The sequence below is a fragment of the Acipenser ruthenus genome, chromosome 40 (genome assembly GCF_902713425.1).
Source record: "Acipenser ruthenus chromosome 40, fAciRut3.2 maternal haplotype, whole genome shotgun sequence".
NCBI classification, from domain to species: domain Eukaryota; kingdom Metazoa; phylum Chordata; class Actinopteri; order Acipenseriformes; family Acipenseridae; genus Acipenser; species Acipenser ruthenus.
In genome coordinates, this window is record NC_081228.1 from 1784058 (window position 1) to 1800963 (window position 16906).

The 16906-nt window shown below is 39.0% G+C and overlaps 1 protein-coding gene across 1 annotated transcript in view; it reads left to right on the top strand.

Moving 5' to 3' along the window:
- Positions 1 to 4026: 4026 nt before the first annotated feature.
- The window catches only part of LOC131708110 (POU class 2 homeobox associating-factor 2-like), a 50347-nt gene continuing 37467 nt past the window's right edge, over positions 4027 to 16906 (top strand). The window contains exon 1 of the mRNA XM_059010287.1: positions 4027 to 4095. The gene's annotated coding sequence lies outside the window, so the exon portion shown is untranslated. The remainder of the gene's footprint in view (positions 4096 to 16906) is intronic.

The window sequence follows — 16906 nt, forward strand, 5'->3', positions numbered from 1 at the left end:
CTCTCTTGTCTGTGTGTCAAGTTTCAAGGCTTTGCTATATAACCTTATCTGTGATTGAAAGAGCTCTAATGGTAAATAATTGTATGCATTGCTTCAGTTCACTGTTCCGCTTTATTACAGCACCAATCAAGAAGTTGATGCCAACAATTAAGATAATATTTTATTTCTTCACCAGGAGACAGCTGGCTAAGTAGCTTAGCTTGAAGAAACCTGCAAAAATAAGGTTGTGCTATTTCAAAGGGTTGCAGTTAGTTGCTGTAATAGAACCGCGCTCCTTAAGACAGCAAGTCTATTACTTTTACTTTAGATATGAGTAATCTTGATTATAGGTATTATCTCAAACCATATACTGTATGCATTTACTTACCCTGCCTTTAGCCATCCCTACACATTTATGAGCTTCTTTAGATGGCCCAGACTTGCTTTCTCATGTAAAAAAAGTTGTATTCAAATAAATGTACCACCTGCAAAAGAGTTTATTCATGACTACTTCTGTGTATTACATTTACATTTTCGGCTATAGATTGAGAACTGTTCATGGATGGAATGACTGTAAAATACTAGGCATGATATACCAGTAACGTCATATTTATGGATATTGAAAATAGAATTTTGCAGCCTGGAAAGTACATTGCCCCAGAATTGTACCATTTCAAGAAATGTTTAATGACTTGTGACTCTAGGAATGCATAGCCAGTCATTAAATCTGTAATCTCCCCCCCACTGATTATCCCATGATATGAAATGCAGCTCTCTTAAAATGTGCAAACTTGTTGGGGTTTCATGGGTTTCTGCTTTAGTGCAGAAACCTATACTTGCTGAAGAATTCATCATTTTGACAATGAATACAAAATTCAACATGGAGTAGATTAAGGACCAGATTTTACTTCACTTTTTTCTGTAGTATATACATCTAGAAAGAAACAGCTTCTGAAATGTGTTGTAAACAACAAAGCATTTACGCTAAATCAAGATTCCTTTCTCAATAAACATTAATAAAAAGAGACTTTAAATGTAGTGTCTTTAATTTCCCCAGCAACCATCTATTTATGACACAATACTTGCCTATTTGTATTACAAAATGTCTTACAAACAGACATATTTAAAAGTTTGACACAATCCTGCATTTAAATGTTTATCAAACTCTGATAATAGACACATGTGAAAGGGGTACTGCACTACAGCTAGAAGAGGTGAATATTGGTAAGGTAGTGTACCTACTACTGCTTTTATTATAAAGTAGCTGCAGAGTTGTATCCGTATTATTTAATCAGGGTTATACTGCCTGCTAGCAACAAGCAGATCAACACATTTTTGTAATGCATGTTTGCAGGTTCAGATTCACTTACAGTGGATGGGAAATCTGTGCTCTGATTGAGCCGAGATGGTAAAAGGACATGTTTAACGATGAGAATGAGTATCGCTGTGGTTACAGAACTCGGGTCACTTTGAATTGTACCCGTTCAGCTCAGCAGTGTTAACAGCAAAGCAATCTTGGGAATTTACCTATGGTTCCATCCCACAATGCCCCTCAAGCTAGCCTCACCTATGGGTTCTTTATTGTCTAATTGCTTCAAATAGGGTATCAAGAGAATAACATCTGTACAGCAAATATATTCAAAAGTATGTTAACTTTAATGTTATTGCCACACATACGGGGTATCACAGGTCTAACAACCATTGCAGTGAAATTCATATGGACTTGTGGAATTGTTTTTTAAAAATGATATCGAAAACAAACCCTTCAAATTCCATTCCGGATCAGTATTTCATTACTCTTTGTCATCTGGTTTTCAGCTTGTAAAAGCACTTGTATGCTATTCATTACATTTCCGCAGCTTGTCTCAACGCCATGCTGTCAGATTTAATAAAGTATTTACTTCAGGGTTTCCTAAATAAGACAATGTTTCTGTTGATAGCACCCACACACAGCCTCAGGTGCAGCAAGCTTGCTAACGACTGAGAAGCACACTCATAACATTTCTCATGTTTCATTGTTGCAACTAAAATACTGTTTCTTTGTCTCTCACAGGCAGAAACCACCAACATAGCTGACATGAGCCATTTATGTCCCTATTATACATTCATGTCAGACTCTTACTTTAGTTAAAGGCTGCGTATGAATCAAATGTCTGTATTGTTTTTATTCACTTCAGGAGCCATTAAAAGTTTATTGCGCCCTGCAGGGGTGATAAGTCATGTTTATGAACTTTTTATTTTTCTAGAAACTTTTTTTTTTTTTTTAACTTGCAAGGGTGAAGGCAAGAAACGAATGTCTATAAATTGAGCATTTCCTCTCTGTAGTCATTTATATGTGTAGACATGAAGTGTTACAATTTGAATGCATACCCTTGCCTTCCAAAAACAAAAAAAAGGGGGCTGGGTCTCTATGTTGTGTGCTGGTGCACCAGGGAGGCCGCAGACAGGCTGAGCCAGTATTACATTTCAGCCATCAACACCAGGTCATGAAAGCCATGTTACCTGGAGGAAAAGCACCCAGCTCGGTCTCCACTGCTGCTATCTCATTATACCTTGGCAAAAGTCTGGTGTTAGCATGAAGTAAATAACAGCTACTCCCATGTAATAATTACAATCCAATCTGCAAGCAGACATCACACCTGTATGTGTCAGGTTTTTGTATAATTCCTATTTAAAAATTGAATTCTCCATTTCCCTGCATGTAGAATATATTCACAGCCCTCGTTTTCTGACTCCCGCGTCCCTGGCGTTGGATAGGTTGCTCAAATTAGGCAACTTCCACCTTCAGCGGGCGTTGGAGAGATCAGGTTCAGCCAGCCCACAATCTTAACTGGGGCTGAAAGAGATCTGATCTTCATCTGCCTCCGGTGGATTTCAAATCGATTTCAAGTCAATCCCACTGGCAGATGCAAACCTTAAACTACACACTGTTTGAAGTCTCAGAGACTGTAAGTGCTGTCTTAAGAGCAATGGAAAACAATTCATGTCGTATCAAAAACCTGGACCAGGGTGGACTGAGTGGACATCAAGCTCTTCAGTCGTATTCTTTGTTCTCTTTTTTCATTCTTTTTTTAACGCCTATTCAACTCTGATCTCTAATTTTACGAGGGGCATTTACCCAGCTGGCTTGGCAGGAGATCAGCTGTTATCAAAATGGATTAACTGTACAAACCAAGGGCCATAACCTCTAATTAGAAAGATAATAAATGAAAGTGCAGACTGATAAGAACGAGGAACACATCAGCAGCGTTGTATGATTCAACAGCTTATAGTCATAACATTTTAATGACACTACAGTAAAGTAAAAAAACACAAAGGCTTCTTTTAAATGCCTCAGTTACATGTCTTGATTACAGTATTGCTATAGTATGTTTTTATTAATAATAACTGTGTAGTATTAATAACATCCTTCAAAGCACATTTATGTGATCTTGGTGAATTCCCTGGTACTGAAAAATGATCTAAAAATTGCTTATTTCAGATAGGTTGCTCAAATCAGCTCAAATCAGCCCCTTTCGGCTATGCCTTCATATTTGTTCCTTCACTGTGATGTGAGAATATAAAATATGAAAATATAAAAATGGTATAGATCCTGCATCAACAGTAACATTTTAATTCCAGGATCCATTGTGAAAATAAACCCAGGACAACCACGGATAGGTGGATAATGACATCATGAACGGTCTCTATAGTGAAGATGGTTTTGGGACAGGGAAATGCATTCTAATTCTTACAGACCGCACATTTAGCTTTACAAGCAACCTAACCATTAAAAAAAAAGTAAACAGAAAATGAAATAACAGTCTCTGACATTTCTAATTGCTGTCGGCACAGTACAGCAGTGCTGGTTTTAAATGGACCCTCAGCTATAAATGATATAATCTGTGGTTTGTCTCTCCTGCCTAGCTGAGTATCAGACAGTCTCAGTCCCCAGGTGTTTCTAATTTCCCTAATGGCTATTTCTCTATTCTCTCAATGTGTTCCTCATTACCTTAATGATGGCGTGGCTAAGTGTGATTAATTAGTGTCGTGGGTGGTGCTTACTGAAGCTATCCAGAGCCAAAGGTCTTCCCCCGTTGCACACTTGAACAGCTGCACCCAGATATCCCTGCGAAGGTAAATTGAACGGTTCTTTGTACTGCATTTATACTGAACCACTGTGATAACTAGAAACTGTGTGTGGCCACAGTTCAGTACACGAAAGCATATTTTCTGTTCAGTGCTGACGAACGGGAGAGCCAACCATGCAAGACTATAGCTGTACTGTGTTAAGTCTGGCCTGATTGGAAGGGAACTGAAAAGCCATGTGAGAATGTGGTCAGGTTAAGGGGGATGGCAGTGGAGGATATAACTCAAGAAGAGTAAGTATCTGTGCACTCTCATCAGCATGATAGCTGTTGGTTTGAGTGAATATTTTGTTTATTTGGTGAATGAGAGTACTCCCCGGAGTTTAGCCACATGTCTGAGTCTGCAGTTACTGCATTTGCTGTTCCCTGCCGCCACTGTTCCACAGTGCTGAAATTAGACATGGTAATTCTGAAGAGTTTAAAGGTAAATGCCTCTATTTGGTTGGCTGTAAATGCATTCAGTACCAAAATGACTTGTAGGCTACACGTGCTATGGAATATTTTTGTTAGGTTCCTGTAATGAGGTGCTAGAGGTTACTACGTTTTCTTCAGCCAATCATCTTTCTGAATTTTTAGACCACTGAAATATATTCTGTAACGCAGTCCCAGCCTGGTTCCTCCCATTTTCAATCCCATCTTGAGAGGGGAGGCTTGGATTCATTGATTTCTTCGTTCAGGTTAATTCACCACACTTGTTGAAAGATAGACACTCGCCATATTCCATCAAGTCGACTTGACATTTAACTACCCAGCCTTGATATTTACAACACACCTGTGCAATTAGGCCTACTGACTCTTGAAGTCAGTAATTAACTCATTGCTCTGGTCGTGTTTTGTGCAAAGTAAAACACTATTTTTTTTTTTTCCTGTAGAAAACCTTGCAGGTATCTCCTGTGTGAAAACTTTCAGGATTGCGAATTTAGCCGAGACAGCAAAGCCGGGATCCTAGATTCTTTTATGTACCACAAATATTTCCTTTTCTTTTCACAAGGGGGAGAAGAAATTAACAGAAAACCTTCTTACTAAGCATTCTATAGATGTAAATAACGAATTCGCCTGACGCACTACAGTGTAATTTTGTTGTTTTATGAGCATCTTAATAAGCACAAGCGGTTTTATTTCTCAAGGTTTCTGACTTGTAAGCAAAGTGTGGAGTAGTGGTTAGGGCTCTGGACTCTTGACCGGAGGGTTGTGGGTTCAATCCCCAGTGGGGGACACTGCTGTTGTACCCTTGAGCAAGGTACTTTACCTAGATTGCTCCAGTAAAAACCCAACTGTATAAATGGGTAATTGTATGTAAAATAATGTGATATCTGTATAATGTGAAATAATGTATAATGTGATATCTTGTAACAATTGTAAGTCGCCCTGGATAAGGGCGTCTGCTAATAAATAAATAATAATAATAATGCAAGCCTGTGCAATGACAGGCTCCATCTGCTTGTCCTTCCTTGACTTGGTTTTAGATTCAGTTAGAGTTTACACATTATGAGATACAACTTTAAGAAAAGTATCCTTTTTAGCATATCTAATGAAGGAAAGCCAACTGGCACAAGTCATAGACTACCAAGATTAGTCATAAGGGGAGGATTGAAAGTGGTCTGCTTTACTTTTTCTTACGTAGACCAGTGCTTATTCTAGTGATTAATCTTACAGGTCATCCCACCGTAGAAGCAAGTTTTATCAGGAGTGCAGTTTCCATGCGTTATGGATCTTCTACTATCGGAGACCCGGTGTACTGTTATTTTCAGGTACGCATTAAAAAGTGGTACTCAGCGCACTGCCAAGAAAGCAGGGAAGCGCCCATTCAGATCTGGTACGTTATGCTGTTTTCGGTCTTTTACATCTTTTTTTTTTAATTTATCATATTTGTCCACCATTAAGAACATAATATGCAGATATTTATCATATGCAATACAACGGGTCTTGTACATTTTTTTTCACTTGTGCAACTTTGCGGCGGACTTCTCATTGTCTTGTTTGTCGTGATTTTTTTTTTTTTTTGAGAAATTGTCTGTTTCCAGTTTAAGTTTGCAAAAAAATAATGTATGATTAACGGTAAACGTACCTCTGTTTGACAATAGGAAAACACCCATCAGATCGCAATTGATCGCACCTGTACCAAAATCTGACAGCGTACAGCTTTCTGACATTATATGGGTCAAGTTTTGGTACGCGTACCACATTCTGCCGATGTACCCCTTTCTGACACTACACCGGTGGTGAGATTCCCAGGTCTGTCTCTCAATGCATGTGTGTAGCCTTGATGCTATCTCTGGTAAATGCTTTGAAGCCTTATTTAGACGCACACATGCTGTGATTATTTTATTTTTCATTTTAGGGATTCAGTTTCTTCATGGTGAGTCATTAAAGTGTGAAAACCAAGTAATAATTTCCTCAGAAGAGAATCCGCCTCTGTCTTTAAAAACTTCCACCTGTTAGAGTTGAATTATTTGGTCATACAGCATGTCCCAAGATCGTAATCGCTTTTATGGGACAGAATGTACAGCTCTCGTTTAGAGAGAAACAGAAAAAAGCTGCTATTTTTGGTATTGACTGGAGAAAAAAAAACATCTTTTCACTGCACTTCAGGGAATTCTCTTGTTTCAAGGGAAGTTATAAAGCATAGTGCTAGCATTTTATTTATTTTTTTACCTCACACAGCAGCATGCAACAACCAGCTTAGCCACATTTCTTATTATTCAGAAACAAGGTCCCTTTAAAATAGATGAACGCCAATATAAGTAATCTCATATGTTTACTTTATTGCCAGAGTGTATTTATTCAACTAGCTTAGAGCCTCTGGCCAGGCAGAATTACACAGAGAACCTTCACAGAATCTTCTTGAGCGCCAAGTCGTACCAGCAACTTGTGTTGACTTTCACTGGAAACCGACTGCCATTTACATGACGAATCAGTCTTTTTTTAAATGCATGCTTCAAAGTGAACTAGGATCTAATCCTAGCTAAGTGCATTCTGCAGGTGGTAATGTCAGGGTCCCCTTTTCATATACCAGCCTGTCCCATTCTGTTCTCAGTGTAGAAGGTGTTGCTTCTTGCTGTTGCTGGCACTGCAGTCGAAACTTCCTTTTATTTTACATACAGTAACTTTTAAACCACATCGAGTGACACTTTATCATTTTTTTTTTCCTGTTTTCTCCGGTTATTTTTCAGGAGCACGCAAAATACCGCAATACAGCACTCGCCCTTCAGAGCAACCAATGGATTCTGAAGCCACTGTTGATTGTTTTGCAAAATAGCATGACATGAGGAAATTAAAACAGTACTTTAATGCTGACTATTAACAGGTTTAATGACATTTCAGTGAAGTCAGCTCTAAACGAACACTCCACAAGGTGAGTGGTTCATCGCAGTACTTTGTGCACTCCTAAAAACAATTAAAACAAAGAACCCTGCTGATACCAGTACTATAACAATCCACCCACGACGCTGAAAACACGCCTCTGAAAGCAGCTCCAGGACTTGTATAGTTAAACACTGAACTCAAAGCAGTGCATCTGTGTCTGGTCCAAAAGCAAAGATCCTTAACACCTTCCTCTTCCAAGAAATATCACTCTCTGCGTAAGCGACTGAGGGCCAGACATGTCTTGCATTTGTACTTGTATACATGATGTAGGGATGGATAGCTTGAAAGAAAGAAATTGTAAACTGTTATGTTTTGCTGTAATGGTGCTTCATCACTCAATGCCAGCGGTGATGTATTTCCGTTAGAATGCCTAAGCTTGATGCCTCACTTTACTGTGCTCTCAGTTGGGGATCAAACACTCCATGTATACTGTGTATTTCAAGCCTTGTAAAATCTCCGGCACTAAAGCACTGAGCTGCATACTTATCGCTTCATCTGTTCTGCTCCTCTACTTAACCCTCTTAAACATGGTTTGCAAAAGGTTCAGGTGGTAGTGAGGTGGTGCAGTGATTTACTTCACCAGGCAAGTCACAATTAAACTAAGTGCGGAGGCCCCACACTTATCGCAAAACCACCACGCAATTCAACTGAATGGCAATACAATTTACATTTTAATTAAAAAGTACCAAATAACACTGTGATGAAGAAAATGTAAGTCTTTAAAATTGCAAGCAGTGTTACGTTTTGAAATGAATATGTACAGTTGAACCTGTGTCTTATGATATAAGATTGATGTCTAGTTTTAAGCACCCAGCAACTAATGTATTGCTCACAGTGACTGGAGTAAAACAGAAATCCATCAGAAAAGGCACTATATTTACCAGCACCTGCATGAGCTGCCTGTGTTCTGCAATCCATCAGTTTAGTTTGTGCATCTTCTGGATTTACTAGAATCTGGTCTTCTTGGCACTTTGGCTAATGCAATTTTTATTTATTATTTTTCTTTTTCTCTTATTTTAGGTGAGCGGAGGGAGTCTTAAACATTAAAATGTGTCTGAAAAGAACAAGATTCTGCAATGAAAAAGTGCAGACTGTAAAGAGTAACGGTGCCCAATAAATCTTTTGACAATTCAGCAAGATAGATTTCTGGAGACACCTTGGTACGAACTGCTTTGGCAGAAGGAAAAACAATTTAAGCAGTTTTGCAACCTCAAATGCTTTAAAGTGGTAATGAAACCATGTGTTCATCTATCGTCCATCTGTTTGTCTGTGTTCTGTGGTTAATGTCCATTCATAGTCTGTATATCAAGTACCAGGTTCACTTTGTGCTTGAAATGATTGAGTATTGTATAGACGTATCGGGATTCAGAAGGCCCAAAGCACGGCTTGGCAGCTTCTAGAGCCAGAATGATGGTATTATGGTATGAAAACATTCTCATTTCATTTTTTTTTTTTTTAGCTTGTTAGCAAAATACAAACTGCGATTGGTCATTTAATCTTTTTCATGCATCATATAGAAAGCAGACCATTTGAAAAGGCGGTAGTGTGTCGAAGCGTGACCTGTGACTATATCGCAGTGGTCGCCTCTCTTGGCTCCTGACACTAGGCAACCTGTCCGAGGACCCTCACCCTGCTTCCCACCACCCCCTTTTGTTGTACACTAGCTCATACTGTCACAAGGGCCTTTGTAAAGAATAGTAGAAACGTGCAACAGAAGATTTGATGTTCAGTTCCAGCCCCGTCCAGTGAACTTTGACCAAAGTGTTCTTCTGTTTTACTAGCAATATGCTGCTGTGCTCTTGGTGGTACCCGTGCTTGCTAATAATTATAGTCTATTTGGCTGATATAGTCTATGTTACCCTTATAAAAGTCTACCATGGTGTTTGTGCAGTTTTCCCATGGCTTTCTATACCATAGTTAACCGTATTTATTCATGTGTTTTACTATACCTTGCTGTTCCTTACAATGCTTGCCTATGGGCAAGCAGGGCAGCAGTGTGGAGTAGTGGTTAGGTCTCTGGACTCTTGACCGGAGGGTTGTGGGTTCAATCCCCAGTGGGGGACACTGCTGTTGTACCCTTGAGCAAGGTACTTTACCTAGATTGCTCCAGTAAAAACCCAACTGTATAAATGGGTAATTGTATGTAAAAATAATGTGATATCTGTATAATGTGAAATAATGTATAATGTGATATCTTGTAACAATTGTAAGTCGCCCTAGATAAGGGCGTCTGCTAAGAAATAAATAATAATAATAATAATAATATGCATTACCATGCTTTCGCTGTTCTACACGTTGCTGTGATTTTACTATGGGAACTCTGTGTAAGGCTACATACAGTACAGTATGTCTATGGCAGGCAACTAGCACTGAGGAGCAGCTTCTAAAGGTAAAGCATCTTGACACAGGCTTGAGTTGCAATGGCTCTGGATATTTAAACCCCATATAAAGAGCAGGAGACAGTCACTTACTCTTACATCTCATTGTGAAAACAGCACGTACGGATCTTTGAAAAATAGTTGCTTATTTTTATTTTTTTTTACATGCTTTAATGTGTACGTAAAAAATATCTAAGCCGTACAATAAAGCCAAACACTCGCACAGAATGCCAGTAAGATGTAACTTGTGCCCAGAGCAACTGATTTATATCTCTCGCTATAAGCATGTGCCAAATCCACGCTCACAACCTGGCAAGCACTCCCTTTCTTATTCCTCCAGATCTTTGCCTTATAAGGGCCTCCGTTGTTGTACTGATGTGTTTTATAAGCTTGCATTGGCTGTTTGTTCGTTTTAAAGCTTGTTCTTCTCAATATCAAGTTTTACAATCTTAATCCTTCATTAATAATAGAGGCTTGGATTTAGTGTTAATTTTGGGAGCTAAAAAGAGATTAATCAGGGAAAAAAAAAAAGATAGTCCAAAGAAAGTAGTAATATTAATAATAATAATGCAAACATTTTTTAAATGCTATTTCTCCACTTAATAAAGATACTTGGATTATACTATTGCTGTTTTAAAGTACTTTCTTTTATATATATTTGATTTATTCATTTTTTTAAATCACATGGACTTAACATTAACACATTAATTATGGATAGTGAAATGTACTGTAACTGTCACAATGCTTTTGATGGTACATTATACTTGCAAGATTGGTAACTGGAGGAAATAACCTTTTTTTTTACGATTATTATAGTATCCTCACATTAGCAAATAATCCAATACAAACCCCACAATAAAGGGGTGTTCCATAAAATGCATTGTGCTCCTTAGAGGTCATTTGTACGAGGATACTTCTTGTCCTTTACAAATCACGTTGCATTTCCAAATGTGATTGTTTTCATAGAAATGCGAAAACTTGCTCACACAACTACAATTGCTAGATGAAAAACAAAACAAAACGCCTCATTTGTGCATGTAGCATTTATTACAGAACCGAACGCTTGACAAAAAAACCATTATGGCGTTTAAGGTCATTACTCTCATTACAACCCCTTGCCAGAGGAGTATTCTGAAGCATAAACATCCAAATTACAAAATCAATGTAAGGAAAGCCAGTTATCTTGCAGCTCCATCGAGCATTCCATCCTCTGCAGTGGTTTACTTTATTTAAATGGGATAAGGATTGCTGTGACATAATTGTAAACAGACGGGGTTATAGAAAGAAAACACATTTAAACGATTTGGCAAGGACTTTTTAAAATGATGAGACGCGGACAAGTCAGATCGTACTTCCCAGAAAAGGGGTTTTGTTTCACCTGAAAATAATGTTCACTTTCTGGAGTCAAACAAACAAAAGGTGGTGGGGGTGGGTTTGTAGGCTGCTTTTAATCTTTTTGCTTTTCATTATTCTAGAAAGCAGCAATGGTATCCAAGATATGCTTCTGTTTTAGAAGAATGCTCTTTATAGTCTGGTCACAGCTGATCAAAGATTTTTTAATAGGATCACAGTTAATCCCCAGTGCACAAAACTATATGGCCGGTAACGTCAAGCTTTAAGTGTTGTGTCTTCTGTACGTTGCATTCCTGTCCAGTTCGCGTAACAGGCAGTGCTGTGTGATGGAGTCTGACCCTGTCGACGAGAGATGACACAAAAAGCTTGATAACTGCTCCTGCAAGCGAGCCTGACTCTTGTGTGGTTAGCAAGCTCCCCTCTATCGCATGCTGTATACCGCTAAGTGCAATTATTAACGGATTGCTAACCAATGTTTTAAAATCAGTTTGCTTTTTGCAGTTCGTAGCATCATCACTGATTACATCTCTGGCTTGATTCTACTGCTTTAACTGGGGAAATATATGATCTGGACACCTGGCCTTATTGCAGCTGACCCCTGGGGTTAAAATTTGCATAATTGTACATAGCAGATACACCATGGATGTTCAAAAAGTATAGTAGTTATTCCATTAATGAGAATGGGTGAATAATCAAATATGGCCAGGTTGTTTACAGCTATCCTCATGAGTGAAATAATGATCATGATATTGCAATGTCTGGAAAAGATACATTAAACAGCTAATTTGCTGTGTTCAAGGTTTTTGAAAGTAATGCTATATAGCATTTGTTTTTTTCTTTTGAGGAATTCTGTGTGAGCTTGCTCCCCAGATTTCCTGGGAACTGGAAACCTGGGATAATAATATGGAAAACCAGTGAGCAAAGACATTCTTTGCATGCACCCGCTGGGTCTCCTGTAGGTCCTGTAATGATAATGTAATACAACCTTCAGTAGTTTGCCATGTCAAAAATGGAGGGTTTTCACATTCCTCAACTCTGTGCCAAAATTTAATAATATGTGTGCTAAATCTGTATGATGACTGTCTTAATCATTTAGCATCAATTGTTTGTTTTAACAATTGGTTTAGCATAGACCACAGATGTTTTCTGTTGCAGACAGTCATCTCGCTTGAGTGGATTCTTATTAAGTGATGAGTAAAGCTGTTGGACCCTGTGTATCATCCATCACAGAGTACAGCAATGCCCTTGAGCAGAGATCAGGAATCTTAAATTGTAAGCTTTCTGCACTTAATACCTTCCAACACAGACAGACGTACAGTAAACACAAGCATGAAACATATCCAGTGTTGTTTCTTCTTCTTCTTCTTCCTTTAGAGCCATCTTCACTCAATATTGGAGCATGTCTTCATGTATCAGTTTATTACTGCTGCTGACAAATCACTGCAACTGATGCGTTCTGTCATTATTTGTACAATACTAGATGCAATAGGCTTTGCAAGATATTTTACAGATGTGGCTTGGTTATATGTCAAAATGGTGGTTAAGGGGTTGACTTTCGTAGCAGAAGTCAAGATGCTTGTTCAGTTATTGTGGTCATACCAGATTCCACATGGATTATAAGATTTTTTGACATTCAAAATACACGTGAGGGGGAATGGAATATTCTATAAAGTTTAGCTTGAAAGAAAATGCTTTTAAAATACAAAACATTCACCTACAAATTGTGGATTCCAACATAAATCTAGAAACAACAAACAAACTCAATACATTAAGAATGTCAAAACATGATGTCCAGTTAAGATTGTGTAGATCACCCCATTCTCTAATGATGCTATTAGGCTGCCTGCAATGATTGTCTGCCACATCTGTCAGAGCTCAACAAAAACCATTTTCATTACACAATAAAATCCTCTACCAACTATTTCTTGGCCCTAATAATCATTTTTCACCAGTTCTAGGGTTGCAACAAAATAGTGCAGGCAGATAATAGTACAAGATGGAAATCATCAAGCACACGTTGGTTTTCCATTTGATATAACACAGGATTTTAAAGCCCTTCTCGTGGCTGCCAAGAGATTATGGCTATTTCGATTTTAATTTCTCAGCTGTACTTTTTTTTTTACAGGAAATTGTCTGATTCAGCAGTCTGGCCTATTAAAGATTTAGTAGAATGGTTAGTGGTTATGTCTTTGAAATATAGGCTGTACAGGACTGTGGTATGAAAGGACTGTTGTCAGTGAGGAGCAAAAGTAGAAGTAGTGTTGCTATTCTAATGAGAATCCAATACTATTACTGTACATAACACAAAATGAACCACTCGGTATACCGCAGCAAAAACAATTCTGGAGCAACAATTCAAATAAATGAAACCAAGCAAAAGCACAGTACATCCTTGAAACTACATTTTGCTACCATATGAACAATAAATGAGTACCAATAACTAAGCGCACAGTAGTTTCTCGACCGCAGTGTGTTCCTGTTTATGAGCTCATGAGTAATTTATTGTTTCATGACTGTCATTATTCTGCAACTCCAGTGTTGCTGTCAGAGTTGAGCCTGCTGGCATGCAAAAACGCCATTTAACAAATCGCTGTGGTGAAGCGCCGTGCCGATGCCCCCGAGTTACACAAACTGACATTGCGCGGTGGTTTCTTTTCAATAATGTGACCGCGCTGTAAACGGTCATTTGCACTGGAGTTTAAAACTAAAAGCGAGCGTATTCCAATACCAAGCCAGTCTCCTCTTTATACCCAGGAGCTTGACAAGAGCCAGCCCTGCAGGTGTCCGCTCAAGCTCACTCGGAGCCTGGTCAAGAGCACCAGGGCCAGTAGGGACACACACCATGGACGCCAAGGATGCGTGTTATCACTCTCCTGTGTGCATGTCTCCTATACAGCACACAGATGTGCCTTTACCACGTGAGCTGCTGGGGGACCCATCTCCGAAATCCCATTAGTGATATGAGTAGGTGGGCATTTCTACTATTAATCTACAATAACTATCAATCTATGAAAGCAATGCAGAACACTGTTAGTTAATGCAATTTTATCTGCCATAATCTTGTCAGTGAAGGAGCTGTTATTTTCCAAGAGGAAACTGAAACCCATCAGCATTAAAAATCCCCAGCTGTTTGTTAAAGAGGACCTGTGGTAATGACTGAAGAGCTGATTTGAATAAGTATCTACTTTACTGTACTCTCCTTTAGTATTAGACCAGCAAGCTACACAGTGAGAGGAAGAAAAAAAAGTGCCAAATAAACTGAAAGGAAAGAAACCTTTAAAAGGTAATAAAGAAGGCGAAATACTCTCCAACCGACAGGACAAAAGAATTCAATCGATTCTACCAGTTAGCAATTTAAGCCCTGATTCACTATTTGTTAAATACCTTCCTGAAATGGGATACAAAGAGTGTTTCAGATTGACTTTATTCTCAAATGTATATCTGATAGTCTAATGCCATCATATGCAAAGGTATTCTGCTATGTTTTAAAATCTAAAAAGGAGTTGACAGAGTTAACCTTAGCCAATACTTTAAACTCGGCACAGAAACCAGGACGAGAGGACATTGGAATGAAATGGGGACAGACTTGGGACAGTGGTGAGGGAATGGGTTGGGTTACCTAGCCTCATTGGGCCTGAATCACTGAGACCCTTTAAGACCAGAATTTTTGGATTAAGAAATTGCATCTGATCATTTCATGACCTACAGTAGCTGTCTGGATAAATTTGCCATGGCAACCGTATCAGCCTGGCAGCAGAAGTTCATTTGGAGCCAATGATTGTTAGAGCAAAAAGAAAGCACTGTTTTGTTTTTTTTCTTCAAACCCTTTAAAAGTTTCTCTTCCCCTAGTTTACACGGTACTTAACCCAGTTCAGATCTTAGTGTGTGTTTGGCATCTGCTTTAAGTTAATTAGTAGCTGGATAACCTTAAAATCACGACCCCCAACTGCAAACCGGGTTCCCCATTGTCTGGATTCATGATTGACGTCATTGGTGAGATGCTTGTATCCTTGGTACCATGTGAACTGTATTTTAAACAGTAGCTTAATGAAAGGTTGCCCTGCTAAAACAGCAGGAAACCAGTTTTTTCTCTAATTAAAGCCTCTGGATTGTACTGCATGTTAAAGGGCAGGGTTGACAGGATTACTAACACATTGTGGAGTAGCAGTGTGGAGTAGTGGTTAGGGCTCTGGGCTTTTGACCGGAGGGTCGTGGGTTCAATCCCAAGTTGGGGACGCTGCTGCTGTACCCTTGAGCAAGGTACTTTACCTAGATTGCTCCAGTAAAAACCCAACTGTATAAATGGGTAATAGTATGTAAAATATAATGTGATATATGAAATAATGTATAATGTGATATCTTGCAACAATTGTAAGTCGCCCTGGATAAGGGCGTCTCCTAAGAAATAAATAAAATAACATTGTTTTACAGCTGCATCTGTTGTAATATTCCTTTCATGCTTATATGTCATCATGATGTCGGAGAATGACGGCCACGCCACAGAGAAATATTCATGCTAATGTCTTATATGACATCATAGAATGACGGCCACGCCACATAGAGAAATATTCATGCTAATGTCTTATATGACATCATAGAATGACGGCCACGCCACATAGAGAAATATTCATGCTAATGTCTTATATGATGTCGGAGAATGACGAACACGCCGTATAGAGGAATATTCATGCTAATGTCTTATATGACATCATAGAATGACGGCCACGCCACATAGAGAAATATTCATGCTAATGTCTTATATGATGTCGGAGAATGACGACCACGCCGTATAGAGGAATATTCATGCTAATGTCTTGTATGTCATCATGACGTCAGAGAATGACGGCCATGCCACAATATTCAGCTGCTGGACAAAAAATAAAAGGTGGTGAAGCCAATACCGTTAAGTGACTGAGGTAGGTGATAGTGAGAATACAGCACAGTAAAAACTCACTATGGTATGGGTGATGTCATGAACTGGGTTTCTCTGTAGTGTGTCGTAGAATACAGCAGGTGAAACGTGCCCTCTGATTGGCAGAGAGATCCTCGACAGAATCTGTAATATATAACTGCAGCATCTCTCTGCTGATCAGCACAAGCAGTAAAAGCAGAGGCTTGCGAGCAAACTTGGCACCCTGTTTTATAACATCATGATCAAGTGTAAATCTTGTATCTCCTACATTTAATAATGGAAGACATTGTTTTAGGGCATGGTGAGCCAAAGCAAGCTCCCAGGACTCTTTCCTTTGGCATGTGCCTGCAATATAATTGAGTGGTGAAGGAGGCCTTTGTGATCACTGTTGTAGGAACACACTGGATGGGTCAAGCTGCAGTTATTCTGCAGTGCTTGGATGGAATAACATATTCTCTTATTTTCTCTTTTTCCCCCAATATTGTTATTTACTTAACAGCCTTTAGAAATGTATCCAGCACAAAACATGACAGAATATCTGGTCCACATCCTAGTGTCGGTTTGCAAAGTCGTCGGTCTTGGATTCTATAGAGAAGGTTGCATTGGCTCTGGCGTTCCCGCAGGCTGTACAGTGTAAAGACACTGGCCCTCTAGGGGGCGCTAGCCAGCCGACATCTGCTCTCAAGCACTTGGGTGTAAAGAGGCAATTGGCATGGTGGGACCTTTAGTTCTCCTGAGCAGTTGTAGGAAATTGCTGCAATGAGGGTCTGTAATTGGATATTGTAAACTGG